The 17,190-nt window shown below is 35.6% G+C and overlaps 1 non-coding gene across 1 annotated transcript; it reads left to right on the top strand.

The window, feature by feature from the left end:
* Positions 1-4,450: 4,450 nt before the first annotated feature.
* LOC131169800 (small nucleolar RNA R71) lies at positions 4,451-4,558 on the top strand. The gene has a single exon (XR_009140711.1). It is a non-coding gene; the product is annotated as a small nucleolar RNA R71 (small nucleolar RNA).
* Positions 4,559-17,190: the final 12,632 nt, after the last annotated feature.

The following is a 17,190-nucleotide window of genomic DNA, read 5'->3' on the forward strand; positions in this document are numbered from 1 at the left end:
ATTTGACTACCTTATATCCAATAACTCCCTCTAAACACTTCCATCTCCAAATGACTAGTTGGGTGGCTTTTTGGCTAAGAAGATATAGGCAAGGGATAACACTTCAAAACTTTGCACCTCTTAGGAAACTTTCAATCCACAAACCCAACTAAAGGTAAGTCAAATCACTCTCATAGGCAACTTTTCAATACTCAAGGGATTTGGCAAAAGAATTTAATGCATGATGCATGATTCCTAAAAATGAGCAATGCATTAACTAAATGGAAGAAGTCTATTTGTGTGCAAAGTGTATAATTTCTAAGTGATGTATAATGTGTGTGTAAATGTGTTATGTATATGTATGTATGGATGTATATGTAAAATATTTACAATATATGTAAATGAAATGGGATGAGATGTTCCTATACTCAAAATGTAAAAAAAAATGAAGCAAAAATCAAAATGAATGTGCACCCCCAAACTCAAAATTAGACATTGTCCTCAATGTCTCAAGTAGTGCATTATCAAAATTCAAAGTAAAGAGAAATTACCAGGAATTGTGAAATTTAAGATCAAAAGGAAAGAGTTACCTGGTATAGAGCAGATGAGAATTCAAGGAATAATAGTGATGCATAAGAGGCTGTACAGGTAAAGTGCTACCCAAAACATGTGCATAAGTAGGGTGCATAAGCCGTGCGGTTCTGCATGAGTGGCAATAAGGGTTGCATAGGCTATGTAAAATATTTGCAAAATTTTTTTTTTTTTTTTTGGTCATGCGGAAGTGCATAAGTTATGCACTCTCCTTATGCAAGTCTCGTGAGTTTTAACTTTTCGAACATGTGCATAAGTAGGGTGCATAAGCGTGCGATTCTGCATGAGTGGCAATAAGGGTTGCATAGGCTATGTAAAATATTTGCAAATTTTTTTTTTTTTTTGGTCATGCGGAGTGCATAAGTTATGCACTCTCCTTATGCAAGTCTCAGTGAGTTTAACTTTTCGAACATGTGCATAAGTAGGGTGCATAAGCCGCGTGCGATGCATGCATGCAAGGGTAAGGTTTTTTTTTTTTTTTTTTTTTTTGGGAATGCGGAAGTGCATTAGTTATGCACTCTCCTTATGCACTCTTGGTGGTTTTGAAATTGAGTCTTTGGTTATGCGAAGTGCATAAGCTATGCACATTGCTTATGCAGTCTCGCAACTTTGGAATTTTCTGATTTCTGGTCATGCACAAGTGCATATGTTATGCACTCTGCTTATGCACGACTCGGCTGAATTGGAATTTCATAGTTTTTGGTTATGCAGAAGTGCATAACTTATGCACCTTCCTTATGCACCACTCGGCAGGTTTGAATTTTTGAGTTTACGGTCATGCGAAGTGCATAGGCTATGCACTCTGCTTATGCACCCCTCGGCAGAAATGGAAATTCAGAGTTTTTGTTTATGCAGAAGTGCATAGGCTATGCACTTCCTTATCTGCACTTCAATGAGAGAGAAAATGCAGAATTTGGTTATGCGAAGTGCATAAGTTATGCACTCACCTTATGCAAGTTTTGTGAGATATGAAATTTGACAAAATGAGGTTATGCGAGTTGCATAAGCTATGCACCCTCCTTATGCACTTGCAATAAAGGTGAAAAAATGGCAAGAATTATGGTTATGCGAGGATTGCATAAGCTATGCGATTCTTATGCACAATTTAACAAGATCAAGAATGCAATAGAACATGGATTGCAAGTGTGAAAAATACCTAGAATGAGGAAATATAATTCCATGAAGCATAAACCATGAGAATTTTTCACCAAAAACACATCAATATATACAAAGTTCATCAAAATGCATCACACAAGCATGTAAAAATGGATCCTACATAAAAGACCTTTGAGAACTATGCCATTTTAAGACAAATTCTGCAAATCAACATTTAGCACATAAAACTCCATAAAATTTGCATGAAGTTGCATCTAACCAGAAATGATGAAATGTAGTCTCCAAGTTTTGCCAAGAAAATGAAGCATTTTTACCTTGACTCCTACAACCCAAAGAAGCTCAAAGCTGCAAAATGACTCACTTACCACCATATTAAGATTAAAATCACACATACTTAAAAGTCTCACACCCAACCTCACCAAAAACACAAGCCATCTGCTGCAAACACCCTCTTTTCTGCAGAATTACTTCTTCCACTCTGCATAAACCAGTTGCGGCTCAAGGGAGAATCTATCTGCTGCAGACTTTTCCTTTTCTCGCATTGCATTTTTCCTCTGCAATAACTTGATTGGCTCCCAATAGTTCTGACCTTTCTTCATTGATACACATCTACAAGGGACAAGATTTAATAATGTCAAAAATTGAATTTGAGGAAATTTAAGATAAAAACAAAATTAATGAAAATGAAAGTAAATCAACAAAAGCAAAATAAAAGGACTTGGGATGCCTCCCAAGAGCGCTAATTTATAGTCCTTAGCTAGACTCTTTTCATGTTTCATGGTGGCTGAAATTGGAATTTGTTGCCTCTGTTTCCAATAGGTGCTTCAATGAATCTATACTTCATTTTCTTTCCATCACATGAGAAGATCCTTGTTGCTTTGTCTAAAAATCCGACCATTTCTTTCTTGACAACCTTTGGTGCATCTTTTTCTTTGAGAGATGGTTGCTTTACTTCACTTTTCTCCATTTGCTCAACTTGAAAGATTGGTGCCATAGGACAAGGTGGATTACTATTCAAATCTTGTGCAAATGCAGCCTCTTTTGGATTTTCATCATTGATACTCCCTTCATGGATAAGACAACTTTCAAGAGAAGCCTTCGGATAGCTCTTTCTAAAGTGCTCTTTTACTAACTCATCAACTATATCAATTCTCAAACAAGAGTCTACATCTTCATGATGCATCTTCTTATCATTGCCAATATTGAATACTAACTGATCCTCTCCGATTCTAAGAGTAAGCTTTTCACCTTTCACGTCAATCAAAGCACCAGCTGTAGCCAGGAAAGGCCTCCCCAAAATGATTGGCATATGAGAATCCTCTTCCATGTCCAAAATGACAAAGTCAACTGGGATGTAAAATTTTCCAACCTTGGTGGTATATTTTCCAAGATCCCTACGGATATTTAATTGATCTGCATCGCTGAAGAGAAATGTGGGTTGGCTTAAGATCTCCCATGTTGAGCTTCTCATAGATGGAGAGGGGCATAAGGCTTACACTAGCCCCTAAATCACATAAAGCTTTTATAGAACATGATTCCCCAATATGGCATGGAATTGAAAAACTCCCTGGATCCTTGAGCTTTGGAGGAAGTTTCCTTTGGAGGATAGCACTGCATTCCTCAGTTAAGGCTACAGTCTCATAATCTTCAAGTCTTCTTTTGTTTGAGAGAATTTCTTTCAAAAACTTAGCATAAGAAGGCATTTGGGAAAGAGCATCGATAAAAGGCACATTTATATATAGCTTCTTCAAAACCTCTAAGAACTTCCCAAATTGCTTATCAAGCTTGGCTTTTTGAAATCTCTGTGGAAAGGGAAGCTGTGGCTTGTAAGGCTCTGGAGGTATATATTTCTCTTCTTTCTCTCCAACCTCCTCTTTACCTTTTCTTGCACTCCCTTTTTCACTCTTTTGTTTTTCATCTCCCTCAAAATCTTCCTCATTTTCTCTCTTTTCAACTTTTTCACTCTTCTCATTATGCACTATTTTACCACTCCTCAGTGTGATGGCATGACATTGCTCCCTTGGATTTTCTGTTTGACTAGGAAGTTTCCCCATAGAATTGGTACTTGATGAGCATGCTTGTTGTGCAATCTGATTTTCCAAAGATCCTATTGTGTGTTTGCATTTGTTCGCCTTGCTTTCATCTCTCTCAACTATTCATCAAGATTAATTTGATTAGCAAGATTTTGTTGTAATTAAGCGTCTGTGGTGTAACTTTGTTCTTGCTGTCTTGGTAAAGGTGCAGTATTTGCATTCTTTGGCTGAAAACTAGGTGGTGGTTGCCTAGGTTGTTGGTATTGATGCTCTTGTTGTTGTGATGGAAAGTTCTGAGTTGAAGCTTGATTTTGCTGATTCTCCCATGAAAAATTGGGATGATTCCTCCAAGCATATGAAGGATAATCTACTCCTGACTCATTGTTCCTTCGCATAAGTAACTTGTTGATAACTTCGAGCATGATGATGAACTGATTAGCATACTTAAATCCTCCATTTTCTTAGCAAGGACATTAGTGAGTGCATCAAATTTGGCATTGATCATGTTGAATGGATCAAGCTCATACATTCCAGCAACTTGCCTTTTTTGAGTTGGAGTTGACCCTCTTGGACTACTCCATAGATGACTGTTCTTTGCTATTTTCTCTAATAACTCATAAGCTTCATCTTCATGCTTAATGATGAATTCACATCCATTTTGAGCATCAATGATTCCTCTGATAGCAGGAGTGACATTTGTGTAAAAATTCTGGTTTATCATCCATTTAGGAATGGCATGATGTGGACATTGTCTCTCCAACTCCTTCCATCTCATCCATGACTCATAAAGAGTCTCATCTTCTCTTGGTCTAAAAGCAATCATTTGATTCCTCAACTCTTGAGTTTTTCAAGGTGGAAAGTATTGGGCAAGAAATGCATCAGTGAGCTGCTCCCAATTTGTAATTGAGTTGTGAGGTAAAGAATCAAGCCAATCCAATGCTCTATCTTTCAAAGAGAATGGAAACAATTTTAGCCTTGCTGCATCATCAGATACTCCAGGTTGTTTTTGCATGTCACAAATCATAGCAAACTTCTTCAGATGTGTGTGTGGATTTTCAGAAGGATGACCCCCAAATTGAGAATTCTGAATCATTTGAAGGACTCCAAAATCCATCTTGTAACTATTTGCATCAATCCTTGGTCTTGCTATGCTCTCTCTCAAGTCATCAAAACGTGGAAAAGCATGATCCATCATACTTCCACTAGGAACGTTAGCATTAACAACTTCTTCACCATGGGCTGCATTTTCATTATTTTGATCATTTCCAGCATTACCAACACCAATTCTAATTCTTTCATCAGCCATGTCTGCTTCTAATTCAGTTTCTATCAAGGCTTCTTTTCTTTTTCTGGTTTCTTTCTTGTTGGCCTTACAAAATTTCTCAATTTCAGGGTTGAATAATAAGGATGTATCACTTGTGCTTCTAGCTCTTCTCATAAAAGATTAAGAGTACCTGAAAAAGAACAAACAAACACAAAATGAAAAGATAACAGAGATAAAACTAAAAAACAACTAAAATAATCAAGAATTCAATCTTAAGCAAACAACTCCCCGGCAACGGCGCCAAAAACTTGATGCGTCCCAACCGCAAGCGCACGGGTCGTACAAGTAGTATAGAAAAATATCGATCCCACGAGGAGTTGTGTTAATGATTGAATTTTTGATATAAAAGTTGACTAAATTGAAGTATTTATGAAATTAAAATAATGAATTAATGGGTAATGGAGTATGAAATCTAAATGTGCAAATTTAATATTCTATTCAACAATGTATTAATTAAACTAAGATTTGCATCAAATTGAAATAAGCAAGTTCAAATATGGCAATATTTAAAATGGCAAATGATTAAATTCGATTAACAATGGTAAAAAGGCGATTCCGGAGTTCGGGATTTCATATTCAAGCTATTTTGGGATTTTCCCTAGCTAGCCCAATCCATGAAATTTATGGGTTTAAAGGAGATTAATTCTAAAATCCTTTGAAAACTCTTTCGAGTGAGACAAAGAGTGCCTTAATTAACTTAATCCTACTTTCGTGGAGTTAAAATTAACCAAGACCCATTAGGTTCTTTAATCATTCTATTAAAACCCTCTTAACCCTTAGTCTATTTCTAGATCTAAGTTAATTAAGTCCAATTTCTTGATTAACTATCACTTGGTTTTCTCCTTTCGGTGCTTCAACCAAGGATTAAGAACATAACTTAATGGGGCCCTTCATTAAGCATGTGAATAAGCACACAAGAAATGGATTAAACCTCATAAATTCATTAAATTGGGACTAACCCAGTTCAAATCCACAAAAATAACTAAAATATTACATCCCTTACTCCAGAATCAAAAGTAAACTACTCACTATCCATAATGCTTACAAGATATGATGAGTTTAAATGGAAATAAAGCTTTAATCTAAGCTAAGAAGTAAGAAATTAAACACTAGAAATGTAGAAAAATGTAAAGGAAGTAAGAAATCTGCAAATCTTAGTTAAAAAATGGTGTGGAAGGTGAAGATGGCTCTTCAAATTCTGCTCAGCCCCTCTCCTTTTCTTCTTTGCTCCTTGTCCCCCTCTAAAATGAGAAAATGGGACTATTTATAGCATTTTTCTGACATGGAGCCCTAAAATGGTATGTTCTAGGAGGAATTATTTGAGGGAATCTCCGCTGACTCATTAATGAACTCTTCATGGGATTGCATAAGTGGGTGCATAAGTTATGCAGTCCCTTATGCGATTTAGCTGATTCGGGCCACTTATGCAAAGCGCATGACTTGGTGCATAGGTTATGCACAATTCGTGAAGGTGCATAAGGGAGGCGGAATGTGCATAAGCTATGCTGTCTCCTTATGCACACTTCGGCTGGTTCTGGAACAGTGATCTTTCTCCTTATGCAAATCTGCATAGCTTATGCGGCAAGTTATGCACAATTTGATCAATGCATATTTCAGCTTGAAAACTTGTTTTTGACATCTTTGGCTGTAGAAGACACTCCTCAATGGCAAAATTCTCTTCAGTCCTTCAAAAACACCATTTTTCCTACAAAACAAAGTAAAAATTACAAATTAATCCAAAATCGACAATTATGAAAAACTAACTAATTAACTAATGAAATTAGCTAAAAATGACTAATAATCAAATAAAATGGCTATGAAATTAAACCTCAATGATTATGCAAAATGTATGCATCAAGACCTATCGGTTGGGGTATAGTTGGTCCTTTGATGCTAAGTTTTTTCTGACCTATTAATAAAAATTTTGATTATCAAAAAAAAATGTACACTTTTAAGCGTGAATCATGCATTTTATGTTGCAATAAATTTTATTTTTTAATCATTTCCAAAAAAACAGGACAAAAAGAAAAGTGTAAATATATAATGAAACTTTGTAAAAATTTGGGTTATGGATTTGATTGATGTGCATGGAATGGAAGATCACATCTGCATTATTAATTTATCAGGTATGAGAAAATAGTATACAAATTAATTGTTAGAAGGCAAAATCATTTTGCTATTTCCAAATAAAAGCACTTGGAATGTCCTCAATGGAGATTTATCTTTAATCTTTTTTGGTTAATAGATAAGAAAATAACTTAAAGCTTAATTACACTCCAGTATTAATTGAGAAAGTTCAATTTAGTTTTTTTTTTAATTTTTTGTTTAATTTAGCCTAAAAATTTCAAATTAAACTCAATTTAGTTTAAAAATTAAGAAAATCAAGAAATTGAGTTTCTTGATTTTTGAATTTAAATAAAGAAATGAAAAAAGTTTAGTCCTGATAAGTGTATAATTTATTAATTTTACTTCCATCACATTTAGTGTTTCTAGGGTATCTTTATGCCTAATTCAGTTGATTAAAGTATAACTATCTATTAGGCATATGTTTAGAGAGTTGTTGAAATAATTATGTTAAATGGAGAAATTTTTAGCATTTGCATTAATCTGACTCTTTATGTATTTTTCAGGGTTTTGGTGAAGTTTTAGAGTATAGAAGTGTGGAAGGAAGCTTGGAAAGGTCAAAGGATTGAGAAGCATTGTTGATACAAAGTACACGGGCTGTGTAACTTGACCCGTATAAATCCTGGAGACCCGTGTAACCTTTTGTGCCAATACGAAACATACCCATTTAGCTCTAGTAAGTTACACGACCCTGGGTCGTGTAGTGATACACGGGCTGTGTATCCGTCGACAATCAGTTTCCTGATTGAGCCGTGTAGTGATACACGGGCTGTGTATCCGTCGACAATCAGTTTCCTGATTTTGCTCCAGTTGTAGTTTTTGACAGAGAAAAAGACTCTTAAACCTAACCCTAGGCCATTTATTATATATAGAAGAGGCAGCAGCCAACTCAAAAAGAGAATTAGACTTTCGTTCTCCATTCACATTCTAGATTCTTCAATTTTCTTCTTTAATTTTTTGTAAGCCATGAACATGAGTGGCTAAATTTTTAATTCAGTTCAAGGGATTCAAGTTCTTTTGCTTGATTTGTGGACCAGATTCTTAATTTAATTTAATTTATGTCTTTTTGAATATCTATTGTTTTCTGATTTCATTGTTTTTGATCTATTGAATGATGATTTGCTAAAAAGGCCTATCAGTTAATTGTTTGATGTGATCAATTGCTAGTTCATCTTCATAATCCGTAATTGTTGTGTAAGATTGAACTTGAGTCGCAATTTGGTTTTATTGATTATGATCCCAGTTTTCGATAATAACCTAAGGAAATAGGGTGAATTAAATGATTTATGCTTCATAAATTATTGTTCAGCTTAACTACTTCCTATTCTTAAAACAGTTATTAATTTGATGAGAATTGCTTAATATCAATTCAGTTAATAATTAGAGTCAACAAGAGTGCTGGGCTCAAATTGATGAGTATAGGGAAGTTAGGGATTTTACCTTGCTGTTTGGTAAATCTACGTTAAGTATTCAATAAGATATAATTGTATTTCTTTTGTCTATGATCGAATCAATGCATTGGAGCGAATTACCTTGGACTAAAATTTGTTTAATTTGAGAGTTTCATATTTAATTTTAGTTCTTAATTTCTGATTTTTGATTTCTTCTTCGGATTGCGAATTACCCCCCCCTCCCAACCTTTGTTTCTTTTTTTCATTACACAAGTGCACGAAATTTAATAATTCAGTCTCTAGGGTTCAACATGGATTTACCACTTACTGCAGAAAATATTTCATAATTGGTGATTTCAGTTAATTTAATTTCTGGTGGATTCGACAGCCATCAAGAATTTTGGCGTCGTTGCCGGGGATTGAAGTTTATTGGATTTCATATTTTTTGGTGTTAGGATATTCTGTTATTAATTTTGTTTGAGTTGTTGCTGTTTTTAGTTTTTCAAAAAAAAAAAAAAGAAAAAAATTACGGTGTTACTATTCATTAAGAATTTTAGTTGAATTTGGAGGGGGCCCATACCTATTTTGAAGGAAATGACATTCTGATTAAGACTAATCAATCCATAGGATTCTCTGGCCCCACCCTCTTGAGGCCAAATTCCATTGTTTTTTAGGGTTTTGAGGCATTTTTCTGTTTTTACTTTGATTTCTTTTTGTATATGACAAGAACTTCTCAATCTGGTGAGTTGATCTTTGATCCAGAAGTAGAAAAAATAGCTAAACAATTGAGAAAATTGGCTAAGTATGCTAAGCAGATTCCAAGTACATCTGAAGGAGTCCAATCTCCAAGGGAGTTAAGTTCGGATTCGGATTTGGATTCAAATTTCGAAAACAAAACATTAACTGTTAGAACCTTGAAAGAGTTGGCTACCCCTGATCTAAACTAACAGCCTTTATGTATTCAATACCCTACTTTAAATGTTGCTTTTGAGTTGAAATCTGGACTAATCCATTTGTTACCTAAGTTTCATGGTTTTACAGGTGAGGATCCACATAAGCATTTAAAAGAATTTCATGTTGTGTGTTCCAGCATGAAACCTCAAGGAGTTTTAGAGGATCAAATCAAGCTTCGAGCTTTCTCTTTCTCACTAGAAGGCACAGCTAAGGATTGGTTATATTACCTTCCTTTTGGATCTATCAACTCATGGAATGGGATGAAGCAGATATTTCTGGAGAAGTATTTTCCTACTTCCCGTGCTGCCAACATGGAGAGAGTTTGTATGAGTATTGGGAGAGAATTTGTAACACCCTAGGCAAATCCCACATCGACAAAACACGGGAGAGATGCTGGGTTTATAAGTGATGGTTCGTAACCCCTAATGACGCGTTTTAAAACCGTGAGGGCTCCAGCCCAGAGCGGACAATATCACTAGTGGGCCGGCAGCCCAGAGCGGACAATATCATTAATGGGCCGGGCCATTATAGAGTTAAAAAGCTGTGTGCAAGCTGTCCCCATCATCAAATAAGTGAGCAGCTTTTGATTCAGTATTTCTATGAGGGACTTCTACCAATGGGCCGTAGTATGATAGATGTTGCAAGTGGAGGAGCTTTGGTTGACAAGAAACCAGAAGAGGCAAGGAGGCTGATTGCTAACATGGCAGCAAACTCTCAGCAGTTTGGAATGAGAATGGATCACACACCTATAAAGGTTAATGAGGTAAGTACATCTAACTTTCAGAAACAGATTTCTAATTTAACTTCTTTGGTGAGGCAGTTGGATGTAGGGAATATGCAAACTGTTAAGGTATATGAAATTTGTTCGGGTTCGGGTTTGGGTCATGCTACTGACATGTGTCCCGCATTACAAGAGGATGAATCAATGCAACATGCTAATGCAGTAGGACATTATGGACAGCCACAACGTAGGTATGATCCCTTTTCTAATACTTATAATCCAGGATGGCAAGATCATCCCAATTTTAGTTATGGGAATCAACCGGTGCAAAACCGATACCAGCAGCAAAGACCACAAGTGAATCAACCACCTCCACCTCCGCCTCCCTCAAATCAAGGTATGTCACTTGATGAAATTGTTAACGCTTTGAATAACAATACACAACAGTTTCAACAGGAGACTAGAAATAGCATCCAAAATATAGAGAGATAGATTGATCAGTTAGCCTCATCTGTGAGTAAGCTTGAAGCTCAAGGTTTTGGAAAGCTTCCATCACTAACAGTCATGAATCCCAGAGAAAATGTGAGTGCTATAGTGCTACAGAGTGGGAAAGAAGTTAATAACCAGACTCCACATGAGCCAATGAAAAAGAAGAAGCAAGGAGAAAAAGAGTTTGAAGTTCCTGAAGTTGAGGTAAATACTGAACCTAAACTGAATAAGATTAATAATTCTGTTCTTCCTCCATTCCCATCCAGGTTGGCCAAGACGAAGAAAGAAGAACAAGAGAAAGAAATTTTGGAGACTTTCAAGAAAGTGGAGGTGAATGTTCCTTTACTTGATGCGATCAAATAAGTTCCCAAGTATGCTAAATTCCTTAAGGAACTATGCACTACAAAGCGCAAGTTGAGAAACAATGAGAAGATCAGTGTGGGGGAAAATGTGTCGGCATTAATTCAGTAAAAATTACCCCCTAAGTGTAAGGATCCAGGTTCATTTTCTATTCCCTGCAGAATAGGTGATTCAAAATTTGAACGTGCAATAGTAGATTAATGTGCATCTATTAATGTTATGTCAAATTCATTTTTTCAAACTTTAAATTTAGGTCCTTTGAGAGAAACCAGTGTCATTATTTAGTTAGCTGATCATTCTAATGCTTATTGTAACACCCTAGGCAAATCCCACATCGACAAAACACGGGAGAGATGCTGGGTTTATAAGATGGAGGTTCCTAACCCCTATTGACGCGTTTTAAAACCGTGAGGGCTTCAGCCAAGAGCGGACAATATCACTAGTGGGCTAGGCCGTTACATTTGTGGTATCAGAGCTACTCCGCGTGCAACCTTGAACGATGGTGGGGCAAACCTCAGCGAGGACGCTGAGTCCCATAAGGGGGGTGGATTGTAACACCCTAGCAAATCCCACATCGACAAAACACGGGAGAGATGTTGGGTTTATAAGATGGAGGTTCCTAACCCCTATTGACGCGTTTTAAAACCGTGAGGGCTTCAGCCCAGAGCGGACAATATCACTAGTGGGCTAGGCCATTACACTTATCCATTGGAAGTAGTAGAGGATGTGTTGGTGCAGGTTGGAGAATTGATTTTTCCTACAAATTTTTACATTCTGGATATGGAGGATAGTGTTCCCACATCAAAGTCAGCTTTGATTTTGTTTGGAAGACCTTTCCTAAAAACTACCAAGACAAAAATTGATGTGGATGATGGTACCCTAACTATGAAGTTTGATGAAGAGATTATCAAATTTAATATCTTTGATGCCATGAATTATCCTACTGATGACCATTCTATTTTTTCTATTGATGTTGTTGATACATTTGTGCAGGATGTTTGTGAGTTAAGCATGAAGGATGAGTTAGAATTGGTGATTAGTTAAGGAATTCAAGAAATCAGTACATATTCGCCATTAAGTGTAAAGGTTCAAGATGCAATAGTGGCATTGTAGTCATTACCTCCTGTTCCAAAAAGGTATGGAGTATCAAAGATTGACTTACCTGTATCTCACACAAAATTATTACCTTCTGTGGTGCAGGCACCAGTTCTTGAGCTTAAGCCTTTACCTGAGCATTTGAAGTATGTTTACTTGGGAGACAATGAGACACTTCTAGTTATCATCTCAAATAATTTAATAAAGATTCAAAAAGATAGATTGATTAGAGTTTTGAGAATACACAAGGAAGCAATTGGATGGACAATAGCTAACATCAAAGGTATAAGTCCATCAGTGTGCATGCACAGGATTTTACTGGAGGATGAGGCTAAACCAAGTAGAGAAGCTCAAAGGAGGTTGAACCCACAGATGATGGAGGTTGTGAAGAAGGAGATTTTAAAGCTACTAGATGCAGGAGTTATTTACCCAATTTCAGATAGCAAATGGGTAAGTCCAGTCTAAGTAGTGCCAAAAAAATCAGGAGTCACTGTGGTAGCAAATCAAGATAATGAACTTGTTCCAACAAGGATTCAAAGTGGATGGCGAATGTGCATAGACTACCACAAGCTAAATTCAACAACAAGGAAGGACTACTTCCCACTGCCATTCATTGATCAGATGCTTGAACAATTAGCAGGTAAGTCTTATTTCTGCTTTCTCGATGGCTTTTCTGGATATAATCAAATTGTGATTGCACCGGACGATCAAGAGAAGACTACCTTCACTTGCCCTTTTGGAACTTTTACTTTTAGAAGGATGCCCTTCGGGCTTTATAATGCACCTGCCACATTTCAGAGATGCATGATGAGCATATTTTCAGATTACATTAATAGTTGTATTGAGGTGTTCATGGATGATTTTACTGTGTATGGTGATTCATTTGATGCATGTTTACATCATTTGACTTTTGTTCTTGAGAGATGCATTGAGAAAAATCTTGTTTTGAACTATGAGAAGTGTCATTTTATGGTGGAACAGGGGATTATTTTGGGTTATGTTGTCTCTAATAGGGGTATTGAGGTGGATAAATCTAAAATTGATTTAATTGTAAACTTATCCTACCCCACAACTATGAGAGAAGTAAGCTTTTTTCTTGGTCATACAGGTTTCTATCGTAGGTTCATTAAGGATTTCTCTAAGATAGCATTGCCTTTGTCTAGACTCTTGCAAAAAGATGTTTCTTTTGAGTTTAGTGGAGAGTGCAAGGAGGCTTTTGACAAATTAAAATCTGCATTGATATCTCCCTCTATTATCCAGGCTCCTGATTGGACAATACCGTTTGAAATTATGTGTGACGAGAGTAATTATGTAGTGGGAGCAGTTTTAGGGCAGCGTATTGGGAAGCTCTTTCATGTGATTTATTATGCATCCAGAACACTCAATTCAGCTCAGCGCAATTATTCTATGACCAAAAAAGAGTTTTTGGCTATAATTTTTTGCTTTAGATAAATTTCGGTCGTATTTGCTTGGTTCTAAAATAATTATCTTCTCTGATCATGCAGCATTGAAGTGTCTCTTGGAAAAGAAAGAAGCAAAACCAAGGTTGATTAGATGAATCCTTCTACTGCAAGAATTTGATTTTCAAATCAAGGATAAGAAAGGAGCTGAGAATCTGGTAGCAGATCATTTGAGCAATTTAGTGACACAAGAAGAGCAAATTCCTTTGCAGGAATTTTTTTCCTGATGAGCAGTTATTTAAATTGCAAGGTATGATCCCTTGGTATGCTAATTTGATGAATTATTTGGTTACTAAGGTTGTGCCTTTTGATTTGAGTAGAGCTAAGAAAGAGAAATTGAAAAGTGAAGCTAAGTATTATGTTTGGGATGACTCGTATTTGTGAAAATTTTGTTCAGATCAGATTATTAGGAGATGTGTTCCTGATAATGAGATTCAATCTATTCTTGCTTTTTGTCATGCCTATGCATGTGGAGGTCATTTTGGACCCAAGAGAACAGGTAGAAAAATATTAGACTGTGGTTTTTACTGGCCTACTATATTTCGTGATTCATATTTCATTTGCAAAAATTGTGAACAATGTCAAAGAACTGGAAGTTTAACCCGTAGGAATGAGATGATTCAGAATCCAATACTTGTTTGTGAGATTTTAGATGTGTGGGGTATTGATTTTATGGGTCCATTTCCTTCTTCTTTTGGCTTTGTTTATATATTACTTGCTGTTGATTATGTTTCGAAATGGGTGGAAGCCAAAGCCACCAGGACTGATGATTCTAAAGCTGTTATAGGTTTTATCAAGTCAAACATTTTTAGCAGGTTTGGAGTTCTTAGAGCTTTGATCAGTGACCGGGGCACACATTTTTGTAATAGAACTGTTGAGGCGTTGTTGAGGAGATATGGTGTTTTCCATAGAGTATCTATAGCTTATCTTCCTCAAACAAGTGGGCAAGCAAAGGTGTCTAACAGAGAGATGAGGTGTCTAACAGAGAGATGAAGTCTATTTTGAAAAAAATAGTGAAGCCAAATAAAAAAGATTGGAGCCTTAGACTTGATGATGCTTTGTGGGCTTACAGGACTGCTTATAAGACACCCATAGGTATGTCCCCCTATAGATTTGTATTTGGTAAGTTATGTCACCTTCCTGTTGAGTTAGAACATAAGGCTTATTGGGCTGTTAGATATTGTAATTTGGATTTGGATACTGCTGGTGTGGAAAGAAAATTACAATTGCAAGAATTAAAGGAAATTCGACTTGAGGCTTATCAGAACTCTAAGATCTATAAAGAAAAGACCAAGGCATTCTTTGACAAACTAATTTTAAGGAAGCAGTTTGTGGTTGAACAAAAAGTTTTATTGTATAATTCCATATTGAAGCTGATGCTTGTTAAGTTGCGTTCTCATTGGATTGGACCCTTTGTTATTACTAATGTGTTTCCTTATAGTGCAGTTCAAATTCAAAGTTTAGGAACTAATAAGGTGTTCAAGGTCAATGATCATAGACTCAAGCCATTTTATGAGGGGTTTCAAGAACATTCAGTGGAGGAGCTCCAATTGAGTAACCCAATTTATGTGGATTAAGGAGCTTTGCCATGTCAAGCTAAAAACAATAAATAAAAGGGCTTCTTGGGAGGCAACCCATAGGTGGCTTGTTAGCCACAATCAGATTTGTTTTCTTTCCTTTATCTTATTTTATTTTCTAGCATTCTTTTTTCCTTTTCTTTTGCTTTTAGGCTTTACATTAGGGACAATGTAAGTTTTAAGTGTGGGGGAGGAGAAATTTGTTGCTGCAATTTTGAAAAAATAAAAAAATAAAAAAATTTGTTCTTATAAGCATGATTCATGATTCTATATTAACTCTCGGAGAGAAGTGCTTTATCCTTGAAATGACTTTTCTATTTTAGATTGAATTTTTGAGATTTTAGGCAAGGTAATAGTAACTTTAATGATGGATTTTCCTTCTTCTCCATACCATAGAGCAATTTTTTTCTACATAAATTATTTAAGCTTGATTTAATGGTGAAATGATTAATTATGTGTGCTTTAAACTAGTGTCATGCATATTTCAGAACTTTGTTTAATCTATCAGGACACTTTATAATATGTAGATGCATAAATTAGGAGAAATAAAAGATTGAACTTGAAAATTTCTCCGCTATTTTAGTTAAGCAAACTAACTAGGGGTCTTCATGAACCCCATATCGATTCTCAGGCCAAAAGCTAGCTAGGATATGAGCAAGGTACTTTTCTGAAGGTGACGGTTGAAATAAAAAAAAAAAGTAACTGTGATAAGAGAAAAGTACCAATTTCAAATATATAAAAAAAAGCCCATTTCCATTTCCCCTAAGATTTTCAAAGAGCTATAATTATTGTGCCTTGATAAATTAGCCTTATGTTTTGGTATGTATTGATTTAGAATTTTATGAAACTTTAATTGTGTGAGCTTAATTGATTTCAAGCCTTTTGTTTTATGTTGAAAAATTGTTGATATATTGGTATGGTGTTGATGAAATTTATTGCGATGGTTATTACCTTACTTGCCTCTTCTTTCAAACTTTAATCTTTTGTTAGAGAATGTTGTGATAGGGTGAAGTTAAGGAACTTCTAAGTGGAGTTGATTAAGAATTTAAGTAATGCTTGAGGACAAGCATGGAATAAGTGTGGGGAAATTTGATAAGTGCATAATTTATTAATTTTACTTCCATCACATTTAGTGTTTCTAGGGTATCTTTATGCCTAATTCAGTTGATTAAAGTATAATTATCTATTAGGCATATGTTTAGAGAGTTATTGAAATAATTGTGTTAAATGAAGAAATTTTTAGCATTTGCATTAATTTGACTCTTTCTGTATTTTTCAGGGTTTTGGTGAAGTTCTAGAGCATAGAAGTGTAGAAGGAAGCTTGGAAAGTTCAAATGATTGAGAAGCATTATTGATACAAAGTACAAGGGTTGTGTAACTTGACCCGTGTAAATCCTGGAGACCTGTGTAACCTTTTGTGTCAATACGAAACATACCCACTCAGCTCCAGTAATTTAGGGTCGTGTAGTGATACACGGGCCGTGTATCCGTCGACAATCAGTTTCCTGATTTTGCTCTAGTTGCAGTTTTGACATAGAGAAAGACTCTCAAACCTAACCCTAGGCCATTTATTATATATAGAAGAGGCAGCAGCCGACTCAAAAAGAGAATTAGACTTTCATTCTCCATTCACATTCTAGATTTCTTCAATTTTCTTCTTTAATTTTCTGTAAGCCATGAACATGAGTGGCTAAGTTTTTAATTCAGTTCAAGGGATTAAGTTCTTTTGCTTGATTTGTGAGACCAGGTTCTTAATTTAATTTATGTCTTTTTGAATATCTATTGTTTTCTGATTTCATTGTCTTTGATCTATTGAATGATTTGCTAAAAAAGCCTATTAGTTAATTGTTTGATGTGATTAATTGCTAGTTCATCTTCATAATCTGTAATTATTGTGTAAGATTGAACATGAGTAGCAATTAGGTTTTATTGATTATGATATCAGTTTTCGATAATAACCTAAGAAAACAATAGGG

Source organism: Hevea brasiliensis, chromosome 1, assembly GCF_030052815.1.
Source record: "Hevea brasiliensis isolate MT/VB/25A 57/8 chromosome 1, ASM3005281v1, whole genome shotgun sequence".
NCBI lineage: Eukaryota > Viridiplantae > Streptophyta > Magnoliopsida > Malpighiales > Euphorbiaceae > Hevea > Hevea brasiliensis.